This window comes from Parasteatoda tepidariorum, chromosome X1 (assembly GCF_043381705.1).
Source record: "Parasteatoda tepidariorum isolate YZ-2023 chromosome X1, CAS_Ptep_4.0, whole genome shotgun sequence".
NCBI classification, from domain to species: domain Eukaryota; kingdom Metazoa; phylum Arthropoda; class Arachnida; order Araneae; family Theridiidae; genus Parasteatoda; species Parasteatoda tepidariorum.
Genome location: NC_092214.1, coordinates 84,062,694 through 84,069,261, shown reverse-complemented (window position 1 = coordinate 84,069,261; position 6,568 = coordinate 84,062,694). Strand labels below are relative to the sequence as shown.

The 6,568-nt window shown below is 28.0% G+C and overlaps 1 long non-coding RNA gene across 6 annotated transcripts in view; it reads left to right on the top strand.

The window, feature by feature from the left end:
• The window catches only part of LOC107455487 (uncharacterized), a 34,906-nt gene continuing 28,338 nt past the window's right edge, over nucleotides 1–6,568 (top strand). Inside the window, exon 1 of one of the 6 annotated variants that reach the window (XR_011638114.1) lies at nucleotides 1–351. This is a non-coding gene — a long non-coding RNA (uncharacterized lncRNA). Of the gene's footprint in view, nucleotides 443–6,568 lie in introns of all 6 variants that reach the window. The other 5 variants (XR_011638111.1, XR_011638115.1, XR_011638113.1 and 2 more) reach the window with 5 other exon arrangements.

Sequence of the window (6,568 nt, the reverse complement as noted above, 5' to 3'; positions counted from 1 at the left end):
TAATTGAAGTTAAAACTGAACGTTTTGAACAGGGGTTTTGAAATAAAGTATTTATAGTGTCATAGTCTAGCCCTTGTATTAGCCCTGCATTGTGATTGGAGGTAATCGGAGATACATACCATTCTCATTAGCTGAAGTTTTTTTATGCGGGTGAAGGAGAACCAACAGATTGGAGGAAATTATTTATCTAACAAAAACTTTCCAATCAGTGTTCGTTCGATGGCGAAAAAATTGAATCCAGTAGGAATGGCTCTTTACACATTAAGTGCTGCTAACTTTTTTATGTAGCTGAATTGCTGGAACCATGACTTGAATTCCAAAATTAAATAAGATCAATAACAAAAGGAAAAGGTTCGAAATTTAAATTCTTTGAAGGTAGTTTTGAAGTAAAGTTGATTTTATATACTAATAAATACTTCCACGATAAAGTTAATATAAGAAAGTAAAGCAAATGTCTCTTTTTTTATCATTTTAAAAACAAGAAATTATTCTTAAAATAATATTTTGGCTCATGTAAAATTGGAACAGTTACCGATAACAAAATAATTCCTTTTTTGTAAGCCTTTCTTTTTTAATTACAAAAAATGTCCCTTGTGACACATTCTTGAATTCCTGAAGTCATCGTGTTTTGCTGAAAAGCAAGAACATTTGTGTTTCGACTCAACATTTTAATATACTTCCATTTGGCCGTGTATAACTAAAAATAATAGTTTTTTTTTCTTTCTTAAATCTGAAGATTTATAATTTATGATACCTGTTTATATTTATGATACCTTATGAAGATTTATAATTTATGATACCTGTTTTCTGTTGGTGGATATTTCAGTATCGTGGTCTGCCACGCCATTCATAATTGCCAAGGCTCTAAATTGATTTTAAACGGAAAAAATTAAATAAAAGCTTGTAGATGTTTGCTCGTGGGTTGATACCAGTTATATCCTTCGAGCTGGTCCCTTTCTGTGATGTTTTTTTTTTTCTCTCAGGCCGCTGCCTGGAATTTGCCAAATTTTGGCAATTATTTTGCCACAGATCAGGGTACGGAAATCTCCCTGAAAAATGGTTGGAAGTTAGTTGAGTTGGCTGTTTAACAATATTGTTTAACATGTAATAGGTTTAGTGATAATTATAAGCCACGTATGGCTGAAATAATTATCAGCTAATAATGACTTGATAAAAATTTTGAGGTAAAGTATTTCTATAAATTAATTAAAAAAATAACCAATTTTATATCAATAATCAAGTTTATATCATATTTAAGGGTACCTGATTAAAAAAAAAATAGTGACAGTTTTTGCTGCTTTGAGTTAAATTATGCATAACTTGAAGTTAGGTATGTTTTATCTGGTTTAACTTTTGTGTGAATTTGTTGATTTTCAAATTTTTTTACAACACGGGAATATATATAGCTTAGTTTTCTTTTTATAATGTTGATAAATTTCATTTAACAATGAAATCTAAATTAGTTACTTTTTCTTCTTCTGAATTTAGCTTATGCTGAGTTTAGCCATTATAATTTTTGGGGACATTTCTAAATTGTGATCTGTGTTGATTACAATTTACAATGGCCAAGATGCCAAATCTATTTCAAACTTGCACTTTAAAAGAAAAAGCATGTGCAGATTTGACTTAGGCTGGTTACAAGTTATTCCTTTTGAGTTTTTGTTCTTTTCTGTAGTGCTTTTTTTTAGTTTCTCTCTGGCCATTGCCTGGAAATTACGAATATATTATTAATTATTCAATTCTTAGTAATTGTGATCTGCAGCAATTATTCTGCTGCAGATCACAATTACTAAGTCTTCCCATGTTTTGCTTAGGTTGTATTTTATGACTCTTTGGTATCATATTTTGTATCAATTTATTTAAATCCTGCCAGCATAAGTTAATTTATTCAATTTTAGGTCGCCAATAGAAAAACTTATTTTGTTATTTACTTGAACACCATTATAAATAAAAAATGGCAATTGAAAGTAATTTCTCAAATTCTTGAACCAAGAAGTTTTTTTTTTGCAATGTGAGGTTTGTCTTATATCGAAATAAATATGTGGGTGATTTTCTCAATTAATTAACTTTAACGTCCTTTAGTGATATATTCTCATTAAAATATTTATTGTTATTTAATTTTATGTTTTGCTTGAAATACTCACCATGATTAAAAGAAACTATGCATCAGACACATTTTGTATTTAAATTATATTTAAAAAAATATATATATATATTGTAGGTAAAATGTCACTATTTTGTCCCCAACACACATTTATGATTTTTTAAAGTAATTTACTAGATTATGAAAGTGTTACAAGAGATAAATGTATACATATTCTGATATAGTATGATTGTCTGCTTGAATATGTATAATCGATATTCTTAGAATAATTTCTTTATTTTGTTCTGCACATGCTGTATGTGTCTCCAACTTTTGTGTAATTACTGTCCCAAGTATGAAAAGTGCTAACATAATATTTTAGATAGCTCTAATTGAATAAAATATACTTTGCACTTTGTAGTTTACAAAAAATATTCTTCTCTACAGAACAGTAAAATTTAATTTCTGTACTATTTCTTTTTTTGAGTCAATAAGTGTAATTTCACCTTAAAAATTTTAGGGGAACTTCATTGAATATAATTACTGTCCCCTGATTTTTTTTCTTAGAAATTGCAAGCAAGTAAATATTTTTTTTTGCAAATTGTAAAAATTTACTTTTATTAAATATGGATGGTTTAATTAAAGAAATGAAAGTTTTTCCTCTACCTGTTGAAATCTATCATTTTGTAATCACTGTCCCTACCTAAAATTCACCCAAAGGAGACAGTAAATACCTAAGAGTCTATAATTATTTTACAATTTGAAAAACTTTTAATGTGTTTGATTCATTTGGTTATTTTATTATATATTTAGCTTCATATTTGTCAAATTTTGAACAATAATAAAAGAAAATTATTATTGATAAAAAGATCATTATTTAGTAAACATTTGAATACAAAATTTTAAATCTTTAGAGCAAATTTATGACTGTTATTAATATTAAAATAAGTTTAAAATAATCTACTTACAAGTGTTTATATAGTTATGAAAACATTCTGTTTTGTGTCTAGCTATAGTTTGATTTAGAAAATCAAATAGAAATTATTAAATTACATGGAAAGTTCTATTTTTCACAGGCACGAGGAGTAAAATTATGCAAAAAATAAAATTATGTATCTAACCATTTCTAAACCATAAACAGTTTAGATGAAAAGTAAAAATTATATTTTAAAATGTAAAGCAAACAACTAGTCTCCACTGTATAAGGGTGTACACCCTTTTCTATTGTGGTTAAAACATCAGATTATCACTCCAGAGGTTTTGAATTCAAATCCTGTCGACAATTAACAAACAAACATCTCTCTTCAACTTTCTCCAACATAAAGCAATATCTATTATGTTTTTAAATTATTAAAGTGCAAATGGTATTAGTTAAGAAAAAATATATCTTGAAATTCAAAAAAATAATGGTGGTTTTCTAGTTTGTCATTACTGTCCCCTTGCACAAAAAGAAATTTCAGAAATACAAACGAGAGTTAGAGTTTTAAATTTAAAGTCGCGATTTTATTATCAAACATCGATTTTCGTATTTACCTGATTTAAAAGTTGAGCGTTGCAATTTGTATTCAGGCGATTTAAATATTGTACATTGCGATTCTTATTTACGAGATTTAAAAAACCAATATCGCGATTTGTATTTACGAGCTTTTAAAACCCTTTGTAGCTACGCGAGCTTAAAATCCAATGCTGTGATTCGTTTTTGCGGTTGTAATATCACGCGATTTTTAAATTATGCATCGTGATCTAAAAATTACGCATCATGATTTGTATTTTCCCATTTTTTAAATTCGATGTAGAGTTTCATATTCGATTCATTCATTGTAGATTTAAAAGCCTCATATCGGGATTTATAATCACATGGTTTACAAGTTTAAAAATTGCACTTTTTTGTCAAATTTTCGTATATATATATATTTATATATTCTAGGATTTCCTCTTTTTTACTTTCTGACTACTCTCATCTCTGCGCATTTAAACAATTACTAAGTGCATTTATAATTACATTTTATGATTGTATATTTAGCTATATAAATTAAAAGAACATAGTCAACTAACTGATTTTGTGAATGCAAGAAAGTACAATCTACTAGTCAATGCCAATTAACTAAAAAGTTTACTTTTATACTTAATAAAGGATACAAGTCATTTAAGAAAGAAAAGTATATTTATATGTGTCTTTTTAAATTGTTTATAATAGTTTTTATATATTTCTGTTTTGATATAAAAATTTATACATATATGCTAATTTTTGGCTATTAAGTGCTTCCTAAAATTTTCTTGAAAAATTCCTACCTAAAATATTTCAAAATTTCACTGCACCTCCTGAATTCTATCAAAGAGTAGTTTTTTTTGTGTTATTTACATTTTCTTAAACTCGTATTATTTAATTACTATACTCATTATTCAGTTACTGAATTACTCATTATACTCATTATTTAATTACTGACTCATTATTTAATATTTAATTACTCATTATATACCGTACTCATTATTTAATTACTGAATTTCTCTTTTAATTATTGAAATCTGTAGACCTTCCATTGTAACTGAATAGTTATATATTTTGAGATGAAATTTGAGCTCAAAATAAAATGGGTATTTTCCCTGTTGAATTACCAAAACTAAATAGATATTTCTTTTTAGAAAAGGTTACACCATTATATTTTAAAAAATAAGAAAGTTAAAATTTACTTTGTAAAATTTTGGAACAGATACTATTCATTGGCATAAATGATAAATGCAATATATATGAAAACAACAGAGTCCACAAAACAATTTTGTGGACTCTTATAATCAATCATATGCAGGTTTTTTTTTAATCCTAGCAATAGTGAATGTATGTATAATTGTAGTATACTCCTAGTATGCTATTAATGGTCTTATGGATCCTGAAAATTGTCTTCATATTGTTATCAAACTGATTAATAGTCATTTTAGCTGAGATAAACTGAGTCAAAAAATAATTTTAGCTGAGACAAACTGAGCCAAAAAGAGATTTTAACTGAGACGAAATGCAATTTCTGGTGAGACAATTCGATATTTTGAGAATAGCACCCCGGTATGATGGAACAAAAGGATTTATTTGTCTTAATAAATAATCTAACTGCTCCTTCACAGACTGTAAACATCCACTGTTATTATCCATGCATCTGTCAGTAGCTTCGCTGGAATCGAAAATATACAATTGCCCATATCCAGCATCATTTGTTACTATCATTTGCATACAGCGGAGAAACCATGTGATAAATCTGACCATGAATGCGGAAACAATATGGTCCATTCCCAGAAGGGTTTATCTGCACTCCAAATGTTTCAAAAGCAAGAGCAGCATTATATTCACGGATATGATCCCTATAGTTTTTGACCTCTATGGAATTGTCACAGTAAATGTTTTAGCAAATCAGGAATGATAGTTAAATCTTCCAACTTGATTTTTCCATCATGGCAGCATTTGTTATATTTCCCAGAGGAATTTTTTTTTCTTCTTCACAGAAGTGAGCAGCACAAAAACTACAAATTTCGGTCATGGAACCGACGTTGTGTTTGACAACATCAACAGTTAAATCTTGAATGGCAGCATGTCGTCTACGCATTCGTTCACCACTACGTCTTTCATAGCTGTCATCAATGCTCTCTTCCAATCTTCGAGCACGCTTCTGTTGATTATACTTCAAAAGCGTAACAGCACGACTGAGACTCAATTTTCAATGAATAAATAATAACAATAATAAAACAAATAAATTCGTGATATAAATCAAGAATCCTCAAATAAATTCGTAATATATAAATTCGTGAAAAAAAGCGCTTTCGACAAAATACTAAAATAGAGATCTACCCTCAACTTAACCCACCCTCAACTTAAATGATCTCCTCTTTACACTTATTTTCTTTCACAAATAAGGAGGAAATGAATTTTTCTCCTCCACCTACCCACTTTAATGAATGATGGGAATTTCCCTTTCTTGCTTGAATCATTCTAGTTAAAGATAGTGGATTATTATTTTCATATGTCAATTTTTTTTCATTTTCTCTATTTTGAGCAATAATATTTTTTTTCTAATATTTCATATTTTATTGATTAGATATTCTAATACTAAAACATTATTCCTCTTAAAAATAATGTTTATTTATTTTTTGCTTCTTAAATTTAGATTCCAGAATGACATTCTTTGTTCCAGAATGACATTCTTTTCCCCTTCCTGCTTGAATCGTTCTAGTTCAAAATGGCGGATTAATATTTTCATAACTGTTACATTTTTTTCGTTTTCCATATTTTCAGCAATAATATTTTTTTCTAATATTTTATACTTGATTTAGATATTCTAATGCTAAAACATTGTTCCCCTTAAAAATAACGTTTATTTATTTTTTGCTTCTTAGATTCAGATCGTTTATTAAATCATTTTAAGCTTTGTTTACCTTGGGGGTCTATTATACGGAAAAATCTATTATACGGACTTCTGGAAGTCCCACCGATTCCGGATA